At 36.6% G+C, this 26,497-nt stretch overlaps 1 protein-coding gene and 1 pseudogene across 10 annotated transcripts in view; one reads left to right on the top strand and one right to left on the bottom strand.

Moving 5' to 3' along the window:
- GRM8 (glutamate metabotropic receptor 8) overlaps positions 1–26,497 on the top strand; it is a 718,262-nt gene that overhangs the window by 224,857 nt on the left and 466,908 nt on the right. The window lies entirely within an intron of this gene.
- LOC139083034 (ATP synthase F(0) complex subunit C2, mitochondrial pseudogene) lies at positions 22,286–25,982 on the bottom strand (annotated as a pseudogene).

Here is a 26,497-nt window from a genome sequence, read left to right as displayed (position 1 = left end):
GGGACTCACTTGTTCTTTGTTTCCCATCACTAACACAGTACCTGGGACACCATGTGAGTATTGAATGAGAAGAAAAAACACGAAAGGATGCAGATCATAGTACCATGTGGGGATTGGCCGTGGCAGAAAGAGCCTAGGCCCTGGTTATTGGAACCGGGAGATAGGCTTCAGACAGAGATGGGGGTTTGCTACTATTTGGACTGATATTTCCCTCATTTGCTGCAGAGGGAAAAGGATTGGCCCCAGAATCTGGTGTAATGACTGTGAAGGGCAGAGAACTGCAGGGTTGGATCACTACACCCACGTACCCTTATAGGGCCAGCTTTCTGGTTCATCTCTTTGACACCAAATATTACCTCTCTTTCCATTCTGTTGGTTGATACTAAGTAATGGAACAATTAAAGTTGAATCACAGGTGATCAATAGTTGTATTTACTAGCTTGACTGTCTTTTTACAATCCTTTTGGGGAGAGGTGGGCAGTCAATATAAATGTAATGCTGGATTAGATGGCAGCCATAGCATTCATGGCAGTTGCATCACAAGCTTAAAATGCATAGGGAAGGCATTCCATGCCAAGATGGTGTAGACTGTCACCCAGAATATAGGGAATGAAGAAAGTCTTGTAATCTTTCTTTAAGATTTTTATTTTTTAAAATGGTGATGTGTGAGTACATATGGTACAAAACTTTTTTTGGAAATCTGCCTTCAGTACATCAGAAATGAAAATGTCCTTTAAGCATTGAATATCAAAATCCATTTTCATACTTAAAAACTAGCACCCTTCCTTAGAGCACAATAGATTTTGTATTTTTTGGTAGAAGACCTCATAGTCTTCAGACACAGAGTAGAGAGGAAGAAAAGAAGAATTTACTTGCAAGTAGTTTAATAAGTATGATATGACAGAATCACAACTCCACTTAAGCAAAATGTACGAATCTAATGAAAATTGGAAGCACCATATTTGTGAAGGATAGCAGATTCCTTCCAACAATTTTAATTTATATAATTAAACCTCAAGTCATGCTTCACATGTAGGTTTTCATGTTAAACGCATATGTTCAAGTTAGTACTGTGACATTATTTTACTGAATTTAGCGTCTTTTCCTTTCTGAGCAGTGTCACCTCTTTCACAAAGAATATGTGAAAGGCCAATTCTGCAGAATTTTATAAACACTGCTGTGGGTTTAAGGTTGTGCTGTTCTGTATTCCATGAATTTGTTATTGATTTTCATAGAATCTGACACTCAAAGGAATCGTCTCTTAAATATGACCTCAGACTGAATAATACATTGACTTCTTTTTTAAGAAAAGGCAACATGTGAGAAAATGGAATAATATCTAGAACAATGAGTAAAACTCAAGGACAATAATAAGTAATAATGAACTAGATGTTAATCTCTCTGAGTTTAGGGTCTTTAATAATTACTTCCCTCCCCATCTTCCCCCTCCTCCTGGTCCTCTCCCTCCTCTCCCCTCTCCTCCCCTCTCCTCCCCTGCCTTCTCTTTCTTCTCTGCATCTTCCTTCTTCTCTTCCCTTAATTAAATCTTATACAGCAAATGGCTTTGAATGTCATAGCTACTCAAAAGATAGCCTTTGAATAATGAGTGGACATAAATATTTTTACCCCTGCCCAAACCTGGCTCACTGTGTCAGACGTACTGACTCATTGATAAGCACTTTTTGAATGATATTTTTGAATTACAGACTTTTTCCTCTAAGGGGTTGCTTCAGTTTTATAACTTTTGCACTTTTGAACAAGAAACTATCAAAATGTTGTTGAATAAAAGTTTTGATGGACCCACATTAATAAATAAAAAGGAATCATTTAGAATTAACTACTATGCAAATAAAGGGAAAGGGATTGAAATTAATTTGTTCACCCAAGTAGATGATTTTCCTCTTATAGTTTTATACATAATTTTTTAATGTATTGGTTTTATATATATTACTTCCCAAATCTAACCGTTTTTACCAATTTCCTGATTTTTAGACATACTTGCTTACCACCTGTATAGTTATTGCTCAATATTTTCTTTAAATTGATTCAACTCTTAATCTAAATTTATTTAAAGAGAAAACTTAATATTAGTACAGTGAATAAAAAACCAGTATCCTCCGCTGAGAACAGAAGGCAACTATAAAAATAAATATAATGTGATGAAAATGACATTATTAAATTTTGGCCAACTTCTGCTGCCTGGAGAAAGACTGTGCCTGAGATAAATTTTCTTAAAAAGAGAGTTTGTCAAATGTTAGAGAAGTGTTAAAGACATGCAAACACTGAACTGATCCTTTGTCTCTGGCCGTGTTATAAGGGTTGAAAAAGAATCCAGAGAAACATAACTTCTTTCTACAATGGGCCAAATATAATCTTCAACAAAGAAGAAAATCTAGATTTTTCCAGATTCCAAATTAGGGGCTGTAATTTGTGAGATTTTAGCACTTTGTAATTTTTGTTATAGAGTAAAAATATTCTCTTCATTTTTCATTTTGTTTAAAACTTTTGATTTACCACATACAAAATTAAGAGCATAATTTAGAGTGAAGCTTCCATTTTCCTTCCATGAATTTATTTCCTGACCCATGTGTCATATAAGCAATATTTAGGTTTTCTATGAAGGTACCATATGCTGAATCAGGTTTATATGTTTTGTTTTATTAGTGCTTCATAGGGAATGTCATTTTAGGCACTGCCCATGAAGTTATGATGCATGCGTGAGTAAAATTTTGTTAATAATTTAGTGTCTTATGGAACTAACTCAGCAGAGAATAGGTCTAAATAATGAAAATGCCAAATTAATATAGTCATAGATTATGAGTTTTAGTATGTAAGTTTTGAAATACTTAATTCTTTAGCAATTGCTTTGGGCTAGTTATGTCACCATTGATAAAAAGGGATCATTTCAGGTCATATCAGATATACAATCAGATTGACCCTCTTGCTTGAAAGAAGTGATTTTTTAACAGATAAAGTAATAGTCTGTCAATTCACTCAAATCTCTGGTGGTCAGTCACTTTAATCAAAGTGAAAATGATTTTGTGCAGAGATGGAAAAGAAAATTTGTAAGTTCTGCATCATTGGTTTCCCTTGTCACTTCAAGAAAAGCTATGTGGCTCAAAACTCAGCCTGGGAAATTTAAAAAAGGAAGAAGGTAAACAAAAGATATGATTTAAAAGTTTCAGATATGATGGTGACATGTGTTATGTAATGCTTTCTAACGAGAGTTTAATAAATGATTTATCCCACTTATGAGGGTAGAAATATATTTGCAAGACTGAAAAGGCAAAGCAGTTGAAAAATCTGCTGATTTTTCAGCAGTTGAAAATTTTTTTGGATAAGCAATGGATAAACCCTTTACTTATGTTACATAGAATGAAACCTACAAATATATGGAAAATACTCTCCTGATCAATGATTGATGCTTTAGTATAACTGGAAACAGAAGCTGTTTTTAGAGTGGTCTTGGAATTTTTGAACATTGTTTTTGTACTACTAATTGACTTAAAAATAACAAATTTAAATTAAATCAAGCAGAAATGCTTTTATAAGACAAAAACAAGGCTTAGGTAAATGTCTTACTTTTAATAAATTATCTGAACAAACACTGAGAGATTAAATTTTAACATAAAAGTGTAAATAGTTTTAAATAATTTAGAGAACAGCATACACTTTTCACAAAGACGTGGCAGACAATTTAGTACCTAGATTCTGAGGCATGGGGGAGAATTTTAATCGTGCTGTATTTATAAGCATGAATTTGCTTTAAAATGTAGATGGTTGAAACTTTGGCTTGTTTTTCTTGTTTCTTCATGTCCTTATGTCTAAGTATTTCCAAGATTTTCTAGAAGGAAGCTCATTATTTGAATCAGTCAGATGCAAAATGGAACAAGATGAGGCTTACAGTTAAAATTCTTTCTATCTATTAAGTTAATGTTAAAAGGTCATGTTCAACCCTAGCTAGATATTTGGGTCTATATGAGGAATTCCAGAAAGAAGCCATTTATGCTTATAATATATGCTTATATTATAAGCATATATGCTTATAATCAAATACATCTTTAAAACCTTTGCCTGAAAGATAAAAATGGAGACAACTGGTAGGGACTGGACCTGTTACTTTGACTTTCTTTTCTTTCTTTGCTTCATTGTCTTTATACTTTCAGATCAAATCCAAAGAAACAATTAATCTTGACAAGCAGTGTGAGTTGATCTTCAAAAACTCAGTACTCACTATAAATTTAAAAGAATTTGGTGAAATGACTCCTTCCGGTATAAAAACAATGTTTTATGACAACATAGAAGCCTGGCAATGTTCTGAACATTCTTTGTTAAATCTGCAGAAGCTGCTGGAAATTAGGGACAGCAGCTCTGTTATAATGAATTCTAGATTGGGGCATCTTTGACTTCTGAGTCCTGTAAAATTGGAGTTGCTTAAGTAGTAGCTATGTGTATGGATTTACGTTAAAGAGATACTTGATAACTATTTCAAGACAGTTTCATTTGGCGTCTTTATAAAAACCATGAAAAACCTTTTCCTAACTATGATTATAAGACAATTATCTTTGCCTTGAACTTTCTAAGAATGCAAAAAAGTTATTCTCCTTTATTAAGATGTTAATCTTTACCATATTACCCTATAGTTGTCTGAAAGAATTCACTAGTGATAAAACATTGCTAGAAGTCAAAAGTTAATAGTAAAATTAATGAAAAAAGTTATTAATATAAAGTAAAGCAGAGTGATGGGAAGAATCAAGGATTCTTCCCTAAGGGATAAAATATTTTCTTATGAAAGGATTAACATTTTTTAAGAAATACAGTATAACATGGCACTAGAAACTCTTATATTTTTACCACCCATAATGAGATAAAATCTCTGCTACGTTCCTGAGTGATCAATGTATTCTCTATTTTTTAAAAGATGTGATTGGTAATTAAACAAAAATGACAACTCATTCTCATAAGTGAAAACAATTTTATATCCATCATACAAACATACAATTTGTATTGTCTTCATGTAAATAGTTCTGGGATCATTTGGGGAAAATGATGGTCCTGAAAAGAAGGGATGAAGAGTTTGCAGCTGTCCATCTTTGCTGGGGGAGGATTTGGAATTGTTTCTGTCTGACATAGAATCTTAGGGAAGAATGGGCTCTGCCTTCTACCAAGGATCCCAGTGTCTAACCTACTCTAGTGGACAAACTTAGGCTGACTGAATATAGTGAACTTCTGTTACTAAGAAAGAAAGAAAGAATTGACACTGGTGAGGCATCTCCACACTGAGAAAGTTGATTCCAGAGCTCCTTAGGAGGCAAAGAACAAAGTTTATTATATTAGTGAGGACATTCCAGAGAAAGAGAGTAGAATCTATCCATATCTATGTATCTGTCTATCTGCCTACCTACCTACCTACCTATTTATCTAGAGAGATTTATTATAAAGAATTGGCTCACACAATGATTATGAAGTCTGATTAGTTCCAAGATCTGCAGTCTGAAGGACTGAGATGCATGAGAGTCTATGTGTAAGTTCCAGTTTGAGTGTGACGGCCTGAGAACCAGGAGAGCTGACAGTGTAAATCAGTCTGGGTCTGAAGGCAGGAGGAGACTCATCCCAGCTCAAGATTGTCAGGCAGAGAGAACAAGTTTTCTCTTGCTCAGACTTCTGTTCTATTCAGGCTTTCAAGGCATTGGATGAGGCCCAGTCATACTGGGGAGGGCAATCTGCTTTACTCAGTCTGTCAATGCAAATGTTAGTCTCATTCAGAAACACCTTCATAGTCAAACCCAGAATAATGTTTAAATATCTGGGCACCCAGTGATCCAGTCAAATTGACACATAAAATTAATCACAGTTATGCTTTAACATTTATTGAAAACTATCATGAAGATTTTTAGGACCCATAAGTTGCTGGAACTCTCTGTCAAAGGGGAAGGGGGGGAGGGTTGGGGGAGACTGAACTGATAGGGCAGAGAAGCAGGTACATTTTGGGCATTTTTGCGTCTTTCCATCGTGTGATTGCAATATGCTTGATCTCATGGAGGAAGTGCTCTAGAGGTAACTGAGGCTCTGGTGAGGGTCATGTATACACATAGACAGCCTCCAGGCAGCATGAACATGCTCAGTGCTGTCAGTGAGGGAGAAGGGACATTAGAAAATAGGAAAGTGGTTCAAAAATTGCCAGGTTGAGCATTGCCTCCGTTGAAATTTCACCTGGTTTATGTTGTCTCTACATAGGAGGCAGAGTAGTTGTCATTTAATACTTTCAAAAACCTGCCCTTCTTGGGCCAACAATGAGCTGAATCAGTGAGGTTTTTCAGCAGGCAAGGGACTCCTTCATTCATTTATTCAGGAAGTATCTCCTGAGCACTTTCTCTGGGGCTGATACTAGTTTTAGGAGGCATGGGGAGCCAGCAGAAAATACAGCAGAGTCCCTACCTGAAGGGGTTACATTCTAGTGGAGAAGACAACTGATAAGCAGATAAAGAGTCAAATAACTAAGTGTATAAGTTTCAGACATTGTAGAGTGTTATGAAGAAAAGAACACAGAATAAAGGAACAGAGAGTGATAAGAAGATGAAGTGGGAAATGTTTTACAGAGGCTGGTCAGACAAGCCCTCTTTGTAACAGTGATGTTGGAGAAGATATTTGAATGATGTAAGGGGTCCATTTATGTGAAGATATTAGGGGAAAGAATTCCAGAAAACAGCATGAGTAAATAACCTGAGAGAGATGGAAATTTGTGTGTTTGAGGAGGCAAGAAGGTGGGTGTGGCTGGAATGGAGTGAGCAGGAGATGAAGTCGAAATGGGAGGTAAAGGCGGATTGTGTGGAACCCAGTGGACCACGTAAGGAGTTAAAGTCTATCAACAGTCAGTGGACACCTATTATAGTTTTCAGCAGGAGAATGATACAATCTAATCTATGTTTTCAAAAGTTCCATTTGATTGTTTAATGGAGAATAGATTATCGGGAGGCAAGAACGGAAGCAGGGAGACTGGTTATTACTATTGCAGCTGTTGATGTGAGGGATGATGTAGTCTGGACTAAGGTAATAGCACTGGAAGTGATGATAAATGTCTGATTTGCAATATTTTGAAGGTAAAGCCCACAGGATTTGTTCATGGTTTGGATCGGGGTTGAGGAAAAGGGATAATTAAAATTATTTCATAATCAAAATTATAAGTAATCAGAAATTACGCTTAGATTTTGGGTTTGAAAAATAGTAAATGATGGTGTTGGTAACTGAGGTGGGGGTGATCGAGGGGGCTACAAATTTGATGAAGATAGAAATGAAGAGTTTTTGTTTGGCTGTTAGTTCAAGAGATCTATTAGACATCCTAGTGGAGATATTAAGTAGGCAGTAGTATGATATCAAGAATTGTGAGTTTAGGGCACAGGTGAGAGCCTGGAAATAGAAGACAAAGATTAGAATATGGAATATAGAGACTATATAATATCTATATGGTTTGGGAATAATCAATGTGCTGGTAATTATATAATACCATGGGACTACAAGAGATTATCTGGGACAAAATAAAAGTAAAAAAGAGAAGAGAGCCAAGGGCTGAACTCAGGAGAAGGCTAACATTGAGAAGAGGAGGAACCAGCAATGGAAACTGAGGAAAAATGCTAAAGAATTAAGAGGAAAATCAGTAAATGTTCTTCACTGGAAGCCAAGTGAAGTGAGTATTTTAAGAACAAAGCTGTTATCCATTAAGTTAACACTTTTGAGATGTTGAGTAATTTGGAGACAGATGTGGCAAGAAGAGAGTTGTTAATGACCTTGATTTGAGCAGCTCCGTGGGAGTGGTGGAGACTAAGCATGATTGGCGTCAACGAAAGAGTGAATGGGAGCAAGTAGAGATGCTCTTTCCCAAAGGAGAAGCAGAGAACTGGGCAGAAGCTGGAAGGGTAAATAGGATCAAGGAAGTTTGTTTTGTTCATTTGTTTGCTTTTTAAGATGAGAGACCTTTAATAGCATGTTTACATGCTAGTGGAAATGATCCAGTACAGAGAGGAAATCTGAGGAAGGAGCAGAAAACGAGGGGAAGAACTCCAGTAGCAGAATTCTGAATAAGTGAGAAGGGATGGGATCCAATGCACTGTGGAGGGTTGGTTTCAGTGGAACAAGGAGAGGTCATCCATGTTTTCAGGAGGAAAGACGGAGCAGATGAATCAGATGCAGTTGGGTTAGAAGATTTGGTGATGGGAAAATGAGGGAGATTTTTCTGATTGCTTTTAGGTCTTTTTTTTTGAGGAAGATTAGCCCTGAGCTAACTGCTGCCCATCCTCCTCTTTTTTCTGAGGAAGACTGGCCCTGAGCTAACATCCATGCCCATCTTCCTCTACTGTATATGTGGGACGCCTACCACAACATGGTGTCCCAAGAGGTGCCATCTCCGCACCTGGGATCCGAACCAGCGAACCCCGGGCTGCCAAAGCGGAATGTGCGAACTTAACTGCTGTGCCACCAGGCCAGCCCCTGCTTTTAGTTTTTCAGTGAAATAGAAATCAAGGTCATTAGCTGGGAGTGAGAGGTAGAGGGAGGGGGGAGTATCTAGGGTTTGAGGTGAGAGGAAAATATATAAAATAAATTTTCGGAAGATTGGGAAAATGAATTTACTATGGAAGCATAGAAGGATGCTGGGTGATGAGGTGTTTCTTGAGATTTGTGGTCATAAGTTTACTTTAAGAAAAAGAAGAATTTTGAAAAAAAATCTTTCTTAAAAGTTTGTATGAGGTCAGGTAACTCAAGTGAGTGTTTTTCTCTAGCTACTTTCAGCTGCTAGGTACAAGTCGGGAGTAGATAGCTAGTTGGGTTTTAAGAGAGTCTGTGTTTTGCTAGGTGAGCACAATGGAGAAAAAAAAAGAACAGGGAATATTTGCATTACTGAAAATAGAGCCTGGCGTAGTGGCGGAGAGGTTTACAGTGAGCCGGTTGCTAAAACCCTAAATGAAATGCAAGGGAGTAATTGGGAGGATAGTAGATAATTGTAAGAGACTCATTGCAAATAGAATTGTGCTTGGCAAATTCACTTAGTCTGCAACTTAGTGGAGATTACGTCTGGTTAAGAGGGTTCACAGCCTGGCCTTAGGGGTTTGAAACAATATCATCATCACAACAATCAATTAGCTTACAATTTTATTTTTTATTTTTAGTACTTCCACCATGCAAAGCCACACATTATCTGTAACAAAGAGAAAGCACAGCCTATGTCTTCAGGGAATTGACGTTCTACCAGAGATCTGGTGGAAAAGAGAATCAGTTGTAGAAAAGAGCCACAGTTGTTTTGTTGAGTAGAGTCTGTTTAAGTGGGAAAGCAACAGACACATTAAGTTGTTTCTCTGCTCTTGTAGAGCAGAATGTAAATATTTATGGAATGAGACCTCTTGTATTCAGTAGCACAGTTGGGCCTCTGCAAATACGAAGTTCTCTTTCAGATGCTTCAAATTAGAAACAAATATCAGGCAAAATCACTGAGTAAAATTTTAATATGTCAGGTATAAGCAGATATTCCCAAGAATCCACATATACGATTTATGATCAACACAAAATGAATGACGATTTTTCTCTCTTTTCCTTCTCTACCTCCTCTTCCTACTTTTTTTGTAATGATTAGGTAACCAGGAAAGTGATAAAATAGTATCTTGGCAAATCTGCAGTCTACCTTCCCTCCTTCCTTCCTACTAACAATAAATGTATTGCTTTTGTAAAAGTAACACATGTTCATTATAAATATACGAGCAATGAGGAAAGTACATAGAAAAATGTGATAACCCACCTCAAATGCCACCTCCCAGAAATAATCATTCCAATTTTGGTGATTATCATTCTAGAAATCTCTCTATGCTTATGTGTGTAGATAGAGGAATAGATAGCAAGAACTGATAACTAAGTTTTTCTTCACCCTTGAAGTTGAGGGGAAAAAGTTTAACCAAAGCTCTTTCTTGCAGATGATCATTATTTATCAATTTTTCTTGGAATTGCATGTGCCCTTTCAATATCCAGATTTATTTTTTCCTTTAATACCAGAGAAGTTTAGTTGTGCTGTATCTTTGGATAGTTTTTCTGTTGCATTTATTGTATTATGTACCTTTTCTGCCTTCTATATATGTTACTTTTCTTATAATTGCTTCAGTTTTTGCATTTTTTCTCTGCATTCACTGTGACTTTCTCAAATGTTCCATCTAGTGAGTAAGTCAATTTTCAACCTTGTCTATTCAGTTCTTTGATCTTACTAATTTATTTGTTACTTTATTAATGGTGTTCTTTTGACCCTCGCTTTGTTTCCTTACTTCTGCAATCTTTCTTTTTTTCTCATTTTCTTGTTCCGTCATCTGGTTCTTAGTCAAATAATTTATTTTATAGAATAAAGCACTCACAGTGAATTTTCTTAACAATTTTTCTTAAAAATTAAGAGCCACTAATAAAAGAAGATGCTCATAATTGCAGTTGTGGGTTGGGTTCAACTAGTTTGAATGCCTTTTCTTAATAATGCAAATGGTTATAAAGTCTTTAAAACGATTTACTGAGAATGAGAGGCCACATAGTCTTTCCCTGCAAAATAAACTGTTTAAACCAAACTAGTTAATTAACTTAGATGCATATATAAAGAAAGATCTACAAATAAATTACATACAGATATAACTACACATTGTTCTGGGGTTTACCATCAACTCTACTCATTAAGGCATCAGTGAAACTCCAACCCTGAGAGGCTGAGAGTGTCTCTGGCTGCTTGGGGTGGATCGTCTTCTGTTATCAGCCCAGTTGCCTTCCATTTACTGATCCTCTTCTGCATCACATGCTGACCCATGCAGGCTCATGTGAATTGGGCATTTTAAAGACCAAAACCAGATTTAATTGTGGAAATTTTTCAGTCTGTCTACCTTTGCTCAAAGTTTAGACTTTGACATATTACTTCTCCATCAACTCAATTTCTGTCGTCTAGTTATCTGTTCTAGTTGACACTACACAGTTACACATAATATGGATTGCTCCCAAAAGTTGCAGTACGCTTCCAATGCACAAGCTGTAAAATTTATTGGCACAAAATCTCTCCCCTTTCTTCTCCTGTTGTGGAAGAGGTTTTATAGACTTTCTTCACGTGGGTGGGAAAGGACTAATTCCCCATCTGGATGCCACCTGTAAGAGTTCACACCTTTTCTCAGAAGAAATTGAATCTGTAGCAGCAAGCTATTTCATGTTCTTTTAAGCAATTCATGTCACCATTCTCTGGAGGGTAAGAGTAGAGATTCTTTATGGGTTGTTTTCCTAGGATGTTGCTGTTCATAGAATCAGTGCAATTTGTGTTTAAAATTTGTTTAACAGAAGCAAGGTCAACAATCAGTTATATATTGCCCCATGCAAAAATAATCATGCCATATATGCATGAGGGACAGTTTAAAGAAAGGATATAGTGACTAAATTGACTTTGATTATGTATTTGATTATTATCTAGCCTGTCTGTCAATTCACTCCAACCTAACTGGAGTGAATTTATGGAATGAGACCTCTTGTAATCAGTAGCACAGTTGGGCCTCTACGAATACAGAGTTTTGACTAAAATGTTAAGTGTCTCTGGTAAAGCAATGAAACAGAGAATCCGCTAGAGTGGCGTTTCTCATAGTATGCTTGAAGGCTGTCTGCCCTAGAATCACCAGGGAACTGTTAAAATGTATATCCTTCGACCCTAATTCCAGGCCCATCATAGACCTCTGGGGATTTCTGTTAAGATCATGAAGTGTTTGAAAACCATAGTGTTAGTATTAATATTAGTATTATAAGTTGCCTGTAAGATCATCAGAGAAAATGAACTAATATTATTAGGAAATTTAGAAAACTTACAAGATGAATTTTTCTCTACACAAAGAAGAATATATAAACCACCACTTCAGTTATGCTTTCAATGTTTTAAAATCATTTCTTGTTGAAACGTAGGGTTTTTGAGCAAATTCCTGAAGGACTATCTTGAAGATGAGAGATTGAGAATTAGTGGGGTGTCCTGGTCAGGGAAGCAGTGGAGTCCGGAGTCCTGTCTCAAGTCCCCACTGTCAAGAGCAGTTGTCTTCTAGGAGCAAGATGCCACATAGTCTTTCTCCTGGCTCTCGAGCTGTTTACCTGGGATATGTTCATTGCTGGTGGAAAAGAATATGGACATTTCCCAGCTGGGCATGAGGGAGAGATTGCCTCTGGTGCTGCCGGTGACTCAAGATTCTGTTTATCCTCAAACTGAATTTACACCCGCACTTCAGCTTACCTGTGGCTGTATTGCTTTAACAATCCATTCTGTGACAGCTTCAGCAAGTACATGATGTGGACTCAGTAATGGGTGTAGGTATTTAATTCCACTTTTCAAAACTGTGTGAGGTATGATTTACATTTAATACAATACACTCACTCTAAGTATAGAGTTTGATGAGTTTTGACAAATGCATACATCTATGTAACCACCACCACATTCGAGATATAGAACATTACCATCACCCAAAAAAGTTCCCTCATATGCTGATATGACTTTGCCGCCTCTCTCTCCTACCAGCTACAACCCTGGGCAACCACTGACCTGTTTTCTTTCATTACAGATTAGTTTTGCTTGTTTTAGAATTCCATGTAAATAGAATGATACAGTATGCATGTCTTCTTTGCATAGTAAAATGTTTTTGAAATTTATCCATGTCATTGCATATAACAACAGTAAAATAGTCTATTTCTTTTTATTGTTGAGTCTGTTGAATGGAGATATCATGATTTGGTTATCCATTCACTTATTGATGGATAGTTGGGTTGTTTTCCATTTTTTTGGCTATTGTGAGTAAATCTGCTATGGGTATTGTTGTAGGGCAGGCGTATGACTATTTTGGGATTGTTGGGTCATGTGACAAATATATGTTTAATTTTATAAGAATCCACCAAACTGTTTTACCAAGTAGTTGCAGCATTTTACTTTCCCACCAGCATTGTATGAGACTTCCACTTGCTCTAGTCTTTTTATTTTTAGTCATTCTAATGGGTTTCTAATGGTATCTTAATATGGTTTAAATTTGCATATTCCTGTTGACTAATACAGTTGTGTATTTTTTGATGTACTTAGTAGCCATTTGTTTGTATATCTTCTTTTATAAAACATCTGTTCAAATCTTTTGACAATTTTTTAAATGGGTTTTTGTCTTATTATTAAGCTATAGGTTACTAAGTTCTGGATACAAGTCCTTTGTCAGATGTGCATGCACACACACATGTAAATTCATATCTACATATGAATTCATATATATATATACATACATTCATAATATACATTCATATATGTATACACATATCAATTTATATCACAATTTATATCAATGTGTGTATATATATATATACATATATATATGTATATATATAAAACATTTCATCCCAGTTTGTGGCTCATCTTTTTCATTTTCTTTTTTTTTTTTTAAGATTGGCACTTCAGCTAACAACTGTTACCAATCTTCTTTTTTTCCCCCTGCTTTTTCTCCCCAAATCCCCCCAGTACATAGTTGTACATTTTAGTTGTCAGTCCTTCTAGTTATGGCATGTGGGATGCTGACTCAGCATGGCCTAATGAGCGGTGCCATATCTGCGCCCAGGATCCAAACCAGTGAAACCGTGGGCCGCCGAAGCAGAGCGTGTGAACTTAACCTCTCGGCCACAGGGCCAACCCCTCTTTTTTGTTTTCTTAATTGAGTTTGTGAAGATGAGATTTTAATTTTGGTGAAATTCAATTTATTACTTTTGACTTTTTGCAAAGTTTTATCTTTTAAGAAATTTATAGTTTTAGTTTTTACATTTAGGTCTATGACCTATTTTGAATTAATTTTGTGTATGATCTGAGGAAAGGTCAAAGTTCATTTATTCATGAGCATATCCAGATGTTCTACACTATTCATTGAAAAGACTCCTCTCCCTATTGAATTATCTTGGCACTTTATTGAAAATGAATTGATCGTCTATGAATCTATTTCTGGATACTCTTTCTCTTCCATTGATCTGTGTATCTACCCTTACACCAATACTACACTGTCTTGATTATTGTAGTATTCTGATGAGTCTTCAGATCAGGTAACGTTAAGTCTTCCAACTTAGTTCTTCTTTTCAAAATGATTTTGACTATTTTAGGTCGTTTACATTTTCATGGATCTTTTACAATCAATTTGTAGATTTCTATGAGAAAGCTTCTTGGGTTTTTCTGTAAATAGTTTTCTTTATTGTAGTAAATTATATATATAACATAAAGTTTGCCATTTTAACCATTTTTAAATATATGTTAATTACATTTGCAATGTGGTGCAACCATCAACACTATTTCCAAAATTTTCATTACTCAAAACAGAATCTCTGTACCCATTAAGCAGTAACACCCAATACTTCCCAGCCCCTGTAATCTCTAATCTACTTTCTGTCTATGAATTTGCCTATTCTAGATATTTCATATAAATAGAATCATGCATTATTTGTTCTTTTGTGTCTAGCTTATTTCACTTAGCATACTGTTTTAAAGATTCGTTCATGTTGTAACATGTATCAGAACTTCATTCCTTTTTATGGCTGAATAATATTCCATCGTGTGTATATACCACATCTTGTTTATCCATTCATTTGTTGATGGGACACTTGGGCTGTTTCTACCTTTGGCTATTGATAATAATGCTGCAGCAAACATTGGCATACAAGTATCTGTCTGAGTCCCTATTTTCAATTTTTTGGGGTATATATCTAGGAATGGAATTGCTAGGCCATGTGGACCTGCTGGGGTTTTAATTGAGATTGTACTGAATTTGAAGAACAATTTGGAATGGATTGATATCTTAACAATATTGAGTCTTCTGATCCATGAACCTGGTATATCTTTGTCTTAGCTTGGGCTGCCATAACAAAATACCACAGACTGGGTGGCTTAAAAAACAGAAATTTATTTTCTCACAGTTCTGGAAGGTGGGAAGTTCAAATAAATGTGCCCACAAAGTAGATTCCATGTGGAGGCTTCTTCTTTCTTGACTTGTAGGCAGCCATCATCTTGCTGTGTTCTCACATGACCTCTTCTTTGTGTGTGTGCAGAGAGAGAGAAACAAGCTCTCTTGTGTCTCTTCTTATAAGGCCACTAATCTCATCATGAGGGCACCACTCTCATGATCTCATCTAAACCTAATTGCCTCTCAAAGGTCTCATCTCCAAATTCTGTCACATTGGGAGTTAGGGCTTCAACATATGAATTTTAGCAGGGCACAATTTGTCTTCAGCAATCTCCTTATATAAGTCTTATTTAATTTTTCTCAGTAATATTTTGTAGTGTTAAGTTTACTACCCATGCACACATTTTGTTAAATTTATTCCTTAGTATTTCATGGCTTTTTGATTCTATTGTAAATGTATTTTTTGTTTCATTTCCGATACTTTTCGTCTATTGATCTCATCTCCTGTAACATTGCTCAATTAACTTATTAATTCTAGTAGCTTTTTTGGGTAGATTCTTAAGATTTTCTACATAACCAATCAGGTTGTTTGTCTAAAAATAGTTTTGCTTCTTCCTTTCCTATCTGTATGCCTTGTATTTCTTTTCTCCCCTTGCTTTGTTGCACTGGCTGGGACCTCCCATACAATGAATGGAACTTGTGGAGTAGACATCCTTGCCTTCTCCCCAATATTATAGAGAGAGCATACAATCTTTTACCACTAAGTATGATATTAGCTCTAGGACATTTTATTTGCATTTTTATATTTATAACTAACATGATCAGTTTATTGGCCACATAGGCCTTTTCCTTACACAGATTCTGTAATCAGTGATTATGGTAGCTTTAGGCTCTTTAACTCTGTTTCAATTAGAGAAGTTCTTATTTATCTCTTATATATATTGAGCTGCTGCATAATATTTTATTTTCCAGGTTCCATGGCTAAAAATAATTTAAGAATTACTGGCATAATCTTATGCTATTGATTTTTATTGAAGTTCAAAGCAGCCACTGAACCTCACTGATGAAAATACTGTGTATTATGAAACTCAATTTTCCTTGAAGAAGGGCCCATAAGATAAATTCCTGCTGGAATTTAGTGCCAAGATCGCACTTAGAATTAGTATACAAAAGTATTATAGAGCTTCTCTATAAAGTAATGAGAATTGCTTAATTAGTTATATTTCCATTTTTGCCTTAGTCTGATGGAAGCTCAGAGCTAAATTTTGTCCATAATCATAGCAATGACTTTTATATTTACATCATCTTTTCTGGTGCTTTGATATGTTTTGATTTATTTTAACAATCTTAATCTATGTCTTTTGTTGTAGACCGACTCAAATCCTATTAGAAAGGGTTTAGAAGTATAAATAATTATCTCTTTTTGAATTAATATAAAAGCTATTTCATAAAAGGACCTATCTTTTAAATATTTAATTGGAATAAATACCTACCTTTAAGAGGCTTAATGGAAAACTATAAATGGAAAGTCTCTAGGCTTAGGAACACAATCTTTTATTGGCTTTGCAAGATAAGCTTCTAAAGAGAAACATTTGGAATGATGATCTTGTTGAAGTGAAGCTAGAATGCTTATGACTGAAATAAAATAAAACAAAAACCAGAGACCTGCTGTTTTCTTCAATGATCCAAGAGAAATAGTTGAATGCTCTGAAAATAACCTAATAATGAAACACTGAAGATTCACAGGGCCTCAGATCTCAGGGTGAGGTAGTGGGTGAAAGTTGTAGGGTTATTGCAAGCCATTATTTAGTCTAACCTTGTACTTGAGGAAGTAGTTTATTTTTCTATAAAAATAATTCTAAGAATATAAAAATTTAAATTATACTAATTATTAGTTGATAATTTAATCACACCTGACTGTATTTGTGCATTTTAATGCTAATTGTAGATGTTTAGACCTAAAAGATGTAGAATTGAAAATTATTTTATAAAGAATTGTATTCTCCACAATCTTAAATATTTACTTTTTAATATGCAATTATTTAAGGGGGAAAGAAGCAACACTTACTTTAAAAACATTCTTAAGTATTTATATATTAGTATTAAAGTGTGTCTTTAATGTTTGATAGTAACGCTACATGCCAAGTTCAATGCCAGTTACTTTGTGGGCATTATAGCATGTTTCTCACTATAGTTCACAACAATCCTATGGTAGCAATTACACCTATGACCATTTTACAGATGAGAAACTGAGCTTAGAGATGTTTAGTAAATTACCCAAGGTCACACAGTTAGTAAAAGGCAGAACCAGGATTTAAACCATAACTGTCTTAGCTAATGTCTCACTTGGAAGGCATTCGGCTGTCACAGTAGCTTAAATAAACAATTTACTGGCCTAATTAAATATATGTTAATATCTATTTAGGTCTTCTCTTCTCACATCAAGCTATCTGAAGGTGGGAGATTCCTTGCATTGGTTTAGTTGCTCAGTAATGCTATTTTATTCTCTCTTTCACTGTCCCCAACAAGTTGGCTTTTCATTTTCATACTTTTTGCTACTTGGTTGCAAAATACACAATGCAGGTCCAGGCATCATAGGTTCAGGACAGAAGAAGGGGGAAGGGGCAATGCCAACCAGAACTGTATCACATGGGCGCCCCCTGCAAGAGAAGCAGGGAAAGTAAGTATTAGTGCTCCTAACTCCAGAAGTGGGTGACTTGGGCCTGGGAATGGCTCTTTGGTTGGCCAAACAACAGTGTCTGACGCTATGAATGTTACCTAATGCCGATGCTGTCAGGTTAGCACTAGCGGAATTTGATTATGTATAAATTTTAAAGATGATGACTAAGATAGAAAGAGTGAAGGAGAGTATTTCACTTCTCTTGGAAGTTTTAATGCAATTTTCAAGCAGAGGACTTTGGGATACTTTTCTCTGCCTCCTATCCCTCTCTTTTCAGTACTGTATTATCTTTCCCCACATGCCGCTGGAGTGGACACAGGAGTGCTGATCCTGTCAGCGTGTGAGGACGGCAATAAAGAGGGACGGCGGCATGCCCTGCTCCAGCTTACGGTTTAGTTGCGAGATGACGCAAACGTGTTACAGTAGAAAGGTACAGACAGCATCACTGCAGGTGCAGAGTTCATAGTATAATATTATCAAAGCTGTAAGAAGGAGTTAAGCTTGGATAATCATGCATTGTTAATAGAATTTAAGCTGGTAACCAAGAAGCAGAGTTACAATTTGTTATTCTGCTAACCTCTAACTTAATAATGAGAATAGCCTAAAAGATAACGGGAAAGTAAAAAGCAAAACAAAGCAGAATCAGTGATGGGAAGTTAAGAGAATTAAGGAAATCTCACTGAAGTGAGCAACAGCCTTTAGTAAAGTTATATATGGCTTGGTTAATCTAGTTAGTTTTAAATTATTTTGCCTTAAAAGCCTTAATATGATCTCTGCATTTAGGAAGGGTTAATATTATAAGAGCAATGGCCATCTTCATGTATGGTACCTCTGGCAATTTTTATTTTTATTTTTTGAGGAAGATTAGCCCTGAGCTAACTGCTGCCAATCCTCCTCTTTTTTCTGAGGAAGACTGGCCCTGAGCTAACATCCATGCCCATCTTCCTCTCCTTTATATATGGGATGCCTACCACAGCATGGCTTTTGCCAAGCGGTGCCATGTCCACACCCAGGATCCGAACCGGCAAACCCCAGCTGTCGAGAAGACGAACGTGCGAACTTAACTGCTGCGCCACCAGGCCGGCCCCTCTGGCAATTTTTATAAATGGGATATAGCTTTATGTGTTTCAGAGAGTATACTTGGGATCATTCATTCATTCAAGCAATCACATATTGCTGCACAGTCTGTGCTAGGAAATACGTCCATCCCCAGAGCTACAGAAGTCATGGTTCTTATCCTCAGGACCTTGTGGTCGAGGTGGGAGTTAGTCTTCCAATGCCCATTCAGCTTTCTCATTTATGGAGCTGTGGCTGGCCCTATATAAATGCTAAAGCCAGTTGGACTATTTTAGTGAAATTACTGGCCAAATTAAGCAAAAATACAAAATGAACCATTAATCAGAACACTCAAACTACATGCATAAGCTGACACAAACCTACTTATGTTCCTGCCATGCAAGATAAAATATAGAATTATTTATCTCAAGTAAAATTCTGATCTTCCTTTCCATGCATACTAGGAACTCACTAACTAGTGCTGTTAAATTTGACCAAAAAAAAAAAAAATCTTGGAATTACTAACCCAATTAAAAAATAATGGTTTTATTGCCAGAAAAGTGATTCATATAAGTACACCCGAGTACCCAGCACATAATAGGTACATAATTAACAATTCAACGAGTGAATATTACTGAATGAAAGCAAATAAAGCAAATAAATCACCATTTCTTTGTAGAACTATGTTTTCCAAGAGTTAGTAGGAATTTTCTAACAAATTCTTCCACTTATAAAGAAGTAGACATTTTAGAAAAGTTATAGTTTGTGTTGGTTAATAAGTCTAGTTAGGTTCAGATTATTCTGCCTTAAGAGCTTCTATAGCAATTTTCCTGGAAATGCTAAAAGTGGTAACTGAAAGGCTTCTCATGCTGTATCTAAATCCTCTGTTAAACTGACAAATTGTTTTGATGTCCTTTGGACAAAATGACATAATGTCATTTCTCATGGAGAGCAATGTGCTAGCTGGCAATTTTTTGCTTGCTGCGAGGTTTTGATGAAAGTGTTTTGTTGTAGTAGTTTGGTGTATATTCCCTGACATTTAGCTTGAAATGCAGCTGTACTGGTACTTCTTCAAATAAGGGACTTTAGTGTCTTTAAGTTCAAAACTCCCTAAATTTTGAAAGCTCTATACCAAGATGAAGAGTGAACCATCCATTAACTTATTTTTCTGCAGTATCATTTCCTTCAAATCATAGGTCTATTTCCACATGCTTGGTAATTTAAAAATTGGAATGGGTGCCTACTCCTATGGGTAAAGGGAAGAAATCTATTTATTACAGGTGTCATAATTTGATAGGAAATTAATTTAATTCTTTGGCTGTTGTATGACTTATAACAATGCTTTATCTGCCCAAGGTACAACGTGTTGGAGATGCAACTGTAATCAAGGCATACTCCCTGCCCTTAACGAAGTTAGTGTTTAATATGCAGAAATCATGGTAGGTGCTGCCCTAGGAGAAGGCACAGAGTTGGATTGTACTCAGTAGGAGGGCACCTGAGCCAATGGGGTGGGGATCAGGGAGACCTTGAGTGTCTGTGTGGGAGCACCCACAAGATGATCTCAGATATCAAGGGGGAAAAGTTTTTTTTATGTAGTTAAAAGCTATAACATTCTTATACTGAAACTAGATTTCAAATATGGAAAGAATTTTGAATAATGAGAGGCAGCCTAGCAGAGTGCTTAAAAGAGTTCAGACTCTAGAGCCAGACTTCTAGGTTCAAATTCTGAATTCACCATTTACTAGCTCTACGGACTTGGGCGAGACACTTAACCTCTCCCATGCTGCAGTTTCCCTGTTCATAAGATGGGGATAAGGATATGACCTACCTCACAAGGTTCTTATGAGGATTAAATGAATTAACATTTACAAAAGGCTTAGAACAGTGCAGTGCTATGTACGTGTTTGTTAAATAAATATTGTCATACAGATACAGAAGCATTTGAGCACAATTAAATATTTGCTGTATGTCTTCTGTACTTTTCAGATATAACTTATGTCTTCTGTACTTTTCCAAGTCAACGAAAATAATTCTAGTGACCTGAAGCTCCTGTGAAATGGTATTAATAAATGAGTTCAACATTGATTGAGTATGAGCTAGTCTCTTGCAGGGAAATTATTAATGTCTATTATATTATGTATATTAATAATTTTGAACATTTTTCAAGGGATCTGAATAACAAATATAAAGGTCTACATAGTTTCTCAGAGTCTAGTACATTTATTATAATAGAAAGAGTAATTGTGAATAAAAAAGTACAAAAATTTGGGGCTTTAGTAACTTTAAGCATCAGTTAACTTGTATAGTTATATTAGGGGCATATTATAACTAGAAGAATTAGTTCAACTGCAATAAAATATGACAGAAAGATAAGAAAATCTTCCTTCCCTTTATTGCTAGAGCAGGTTATGATAATAATAAATGAGACTTATATTTTCCTTTGTACATTTAATCCTCACGAAAAAGGAAATAGATATCTATGAAAAGGTAACTAGAAAATTCTAATAAGGAATCTTTCGTTAGTTCTACAATTACTAATAAACTCAAGTTTCAATTTTGCTTTTTGGACATTTAAAATATTTAGAAGATAAATATTTAGTTTGTGATCACAACAGAGTAATGAGTTTGCTCTTTTTTATTTTTTATGAAAAGGTAAGTAGAACATTCTAATAAGGAATCTTTCATTAGTTCTGCTTCAATTACTAATAAACTCAAATTTCAATTTTGCTTTTTGGACATTTAAAATATTTAGGAGATAAATATTTAGTTTGTGATCACAATAGAGTAATGAGTTTGCTTTTTGTATTTTTTATCATCCTAGCCAGTGATGAAATTATTAATCACCACTAGATGCTCTGGTCAAAGGCTTAGCTAATTTTACTTTGGGATGTTGATCCAAAAGTTGTCCGCAGAAAGTCATTTTGTGACTAACTCTAGCTGTTGAGCTTGGGACCTTGTGGAAAAAGTCATAGCCCAGCTTCATGTGGGTGGCAAGGAAATGGGAAGGTACATAAAATTAGCCAAAATAATGCTGAAATAGTTTGCTTGTGTTTCTTAAAGCTCCCATTTGTGTCAGTGAACTCAGTCAATTCAAAAAACACCCTTGTTTTTCCTTTTTTTTGTTTTGTGTGTGCGTGTGCATGTGTGTTGTGGAAGAAAAGTTGGGTGGAAACTGCAGGAGGAAGAAGGTTTGAAAAGTGTTAACTAGAAAAATGAGGAGACATATGCAGGTACATAGTATGTCATAGGAGCCAAGTGGTACACCATCCTGAAAAATCTATATCATTTTCAGAGACCAAACAGGTTATAATTCTTACTCCTAGGTGAAATAATCGCTTTAATAACAGAATTTTTCAGTTTTAGACTTATCTTTTCAATAAGTTCATGAAAAAGAAACCTCATTCTAGACTAATAGGGAGCTACGGTGGATTCTTGGGCAGGATAATGACAGGCTATATTTTTTCTTATTCATGCAGCGTTTATTTGTCTTCTTTCTGTCAAACTCTGAGCTAGCCACTTTTCCCAGGCTGCTTGGGGAGTTTTAGGGAAAGGAACACTTAGGACAGAAGATACGTGAAAGAAAGAACCATGGGAGGTGGAAATGGCTCCTTCACATGGTGAACAAGATGAGAAAGGTCACCATCGGGCAGAAGACCTTCATGGTCTCCAAGAAGGCAAAGCCCAGAATGGCACAGAAGAGCTGCTGCTTCAGAGAAGGCTTCCTGGCATTGTCCCATACACAGCCTCAACCCCAGCCCCAGAGCCAGCCACTCCACTGTGGCAGCCCCAACCTCAATGAACTTTGCTGCTGTGTCAGTGTCCCTTAAAATGGTGCTGATTTGGAAGCTGCTACTAGGGATGATGAGGTCAGAGGACATGGGGCTGCCAAGCTGCTGAGGCACTCATCTGTCAGTGTCGGTTGTTTCAGTACCACTGCAGAGAGTGGTCAGCTCAGCAGCTGAGAGGTGATTCTGACCAGGGAGAGGATGGAGATGAACTTGGTGCGGGCATACGTTTTCAGGGAGTGGGGGAACTGTGGCAAGAGAGCTGCTCCCAGTGCAGAGAAGACAGAGAGGGACAATGACAGACTATTTTAAGATAAACCATGATTTGGTGTGCGTGATCAGTTTCAAGGAAGAGAAATTGAGACATGAAACCTTTTCAGGAGGTTGTTTAGTAATTCGGGTATGAGTAATGGCAGTGTAGATTGTATGGCCCACTGGGAATAGAAGAAAGTTATTAGTTCAAGATCTGAAGATCTAATGGGAAGGTTAAGAAGCTGGGGGTGGGGTCTTCCAAGAGGGAATGTCTAGTAGTCTGTTGTATAGTTTGGGAATATAAAGAGTTAAGAGTAGTCACACCTAAAAATGTGATAATTGAAACTATAAAGCCTGGAGAACCCTTTATGAGGGAATCAAGGACATAGGTAGGAATTAAACTATGGGTAGAAATTTTAAAGAAAAGAAGGCTGAGAAAAACCACTAGGCTCAAGTAAATCCTAAAACCATCAGTGTTTGCCATCTGAAGAAAGTCAAGAGAAAGTAGGCTGACAACTGAGGATGGGCTCATTTGAATGAAACAAAAACACCTTGTTACTATGAGGCTAAAAGGGAGATACACTAACCTTGAAATTCATAACTGAATTATTCTTTTCCCTTAGCTATTTACCTATTTATTGTTGATTTTCCCACTAGAACATAAGCTCTATAAGAGCAGTTAATATGTCTGTTTTGTTCATGGTTATATATCCAGCAGCTAGAAAAGGGATTGATAAATATTTGTTGAGTGAATAAATGAGTAAACAGTTGCACACTCTGATCTTTAGGGGGAGATAAAGTCTGCCCAACTCCAAGAACAAGGTTTGCCCAAGTCTAGAACAAAATGGGACACTAAAGCTGCACTATCTGATAGAGCCAGATGAAAATGTTCTATGCACTGGCCACTGGCTACAGGTGGCTGTTGAGCACTTGAGATGTGGCTAGTAAAACTGAGGAACTGAATTTCAAATTTTCTTTAACTTCAATTAACAAACAAATTTAAAGAACCACATGTGGGTAGTGGCTACTGTGTTGGACAGCACAGGTGTATACAGAGTCTTCACCAGTTAGGAAAACCCACCTCCTCTGGGCAGATGTAACCTGTGCCAGAGCAGTGGCTTTGTCAGAGGCTAGAATCCGAGTGGGATTTGGGAAAGGAATCAAGGATTAGCTGCTGGGGTTGTTTTTATTAATCCTTAGCCCACAGGACAGGAGAAATCTATCAAGCTCACGTGAAGTCCAGGTGACTTCGCCAGAGAAGGAGACCAGAAAGGAATTTGGAGCCAAAGCCCTAGTTAGTATAAAATTGTGTTAACTCTGAGCATCTTTATGAACAGATCAGTTAGGGAACTAGCTCTGCCTGGTAGAGGCTTCTGTAGATGACCAGGAAGAATTCAAGGTTTAGGGATTTTGGTCACCTTTCTTTGTACCGTGATGAACAATAACTGCAATTGATCCTAAAAGATGAGCTAGGCATATACACTAAACTCATAATGAACACTCAGACACCTATGGACCTACCATATGGAAAAGCAACATCTTTGAATATTAAACTATGGCAGATAGTGAAAATACTTATATATTTAAAAATATTTATTAAATTAAAGAAATATTTATCTAATTTATATTAGATTTTGGAATGCTCTGCTGTGGTTTTTGATTTAACAGATTTACCTGGTTGGTTATAGCTTGCTTAGGCAAATATTAGAATTATTCTCATTTCCTCGAACGTCCTGTGACTGGGCCATGGGAGGAGGGGGGAGTTGTTCCGCAGTGTTTTAAAGTGGCCTCATATTCAGAATTCACCCAGCAATAACACATATCAATATCGTGTATTGAATTGAGTGTAAGAGCAGATGTTCGGCATGTTTCAGGCTGCTTTTGGGAATAGTCTCTATTGAAGAAAGGAAAGTATGCTTCAGATCCATTCACATAATTTATGAAAGTGAATAGGGATTTCTCACAAAGGAAGAATGCTGGACAGACTATTATATTTGCAGTATAAAGTGTGCTGTGTGCAAATTCCCAGAGTTGGCTGGCATAGCAGCGGACAAAGAGATCTTAGTATATTCCTGGGAAAGGAGATTAGTTCTCTAAAGAGCAAACACAAGAAAATAGGAGATTCTCTTAGGGGTTCCTGAAGACTTGGTTCACTTCCCCAAGGCTAACCATTTGTTATCATTGTTTTTATAAGAGAAAATCTTTTGCAAGAACCTAATTTGCACCACAGGAAAATGTTTGAATATTAGAATCTTGAGGTTGGAAGGGACTTTCAAAGATTATTTAGTCCTACCCCATATCTTATGCTTGAATTAATTTTGCAAAAGCCTTGCCAAGGATCTCCCAGTCAGGGCTCCAACATCTCCTGGAGAGAGTGGTCAGAAGCTCCGTCCTTGGAGAACTGAGCCATTCCATCCATGGAGAACTTTGACACAGAGATACTCTTATTGAATCTAATTCTGCTGTTTTGTGCCTCCATTCATTTGTCCTACTTGTAACTGTTGGGGCCAAACAACACCACCTTCAATTCTTTTTGCTGTTAAAGTTCTTAGGATGTTTGAACATGATTATCAGCTCTCCAAGGCTAAATATGCCTGATTCCTTCAAGAATGTCTTGGATGTTATTGACTTGACTGTACATCTCGGGTGGTTCCTGAATGTGCCCAGTTTGCCCATGTTTATACTGCAGCAGTTTAGGGGTGGTCTGGGCTGCACAGAGACAGGTTGGGCTTTTGCTTCCTTTTGTACAGATTCTTTCCTCTCCCTCTTCTCCTCCTCCTGTTTCTCCTACTCTCTGCTCGCTCTTCTCCTTTTCCCTCCACTTCCCTCCTTTCCTCTCCTCTCTTGCTGATTCTATCTACCTTTGTTCATTGATTCAACAATCATTCCATTTGCTGTTGATTCATATTAACCTTTCTATAGATTAAAATCTCTAAGCTTTAGTTGCATGGATTGCTACTAAGCTATTGCTACTATCCATTCTGTACAAAAAACCTGTCCTTTTGGACTTAATCGCCTTATTTTAAATTTATTTTTACTACTTTTCATCTTACTAGATTTAGCTCTTTTTTCTAACCTGTCAGCTTCTTTTTCAATCCTGATTCAGTCATCCAATATGGTCACTCTCCCTCGTACAAATTTTATGATGTCCTCTCTATATTCTCATCCAAGACATTGAGTTACGGGCCGGCCCCGTGGCCGAGTGGTTAATTTCACACGCTCCGCTTCCTGGCCCGGGGCTTCGCTGGGTTGGATCCTGGGCGCCGACATGGTACCGCTCATCAAGCCATTCTGAGGCGACATCCCTCAAAGAAGGAGCCACAACTAAAAATGCACAACTGTGTACCGGGGGGCTTTCGGGAGAGAAAGGAAAAATAAAATCTTTATAAAGAAAAAGACATTGAGTAAAATGTAAAAACAAATGCAACCCAGGAAAAAATCCTTCTATGATCTTGGAAACCTAGAACCAGATTGATGTTGCTCCATTAATTGACATCCTCTGGGCAAAGCTGTTGAAACTGTTTGTTACTAATCTACCTTAGTATTCATGTACTCAGCTTCTACTTACTCCATTTTGTCCACAAGGATAAGTTGAAAGATCTTCTAAAGGTCTCTCTGAAGGTGATGTGAGCTGGGTCTCTACATTTCCTATAATCTTAGGAATTATACCAAAGAAGGAAAGGGCATTTGATTGTTACTCTTTCATCCTAAAATTGTTGTGTCATCCTCTCTTTAGCATATTTCTTCTTAGGCGAGCAACATCCTTTGATTCCCTAACAGACATG

Source organism: Equus przewalskii, chromosome 4, assembly GCF_037783145.1.
Source record: "Equus przewalskii isolate Varuska chromosome 4, EquPr2, whole genome shotgun sequence".
In the NCBI taxonomy this organism is placed as follows: domain Eukaryota; kingdom Metazoa; phylum Chordata; class Mammalia; order Perissodactyla; family Equidae; genus Equus; species Equus przewalskii.
This window is presented reverse-complemented; position numbering and strand designations above follow the sequence as displayed.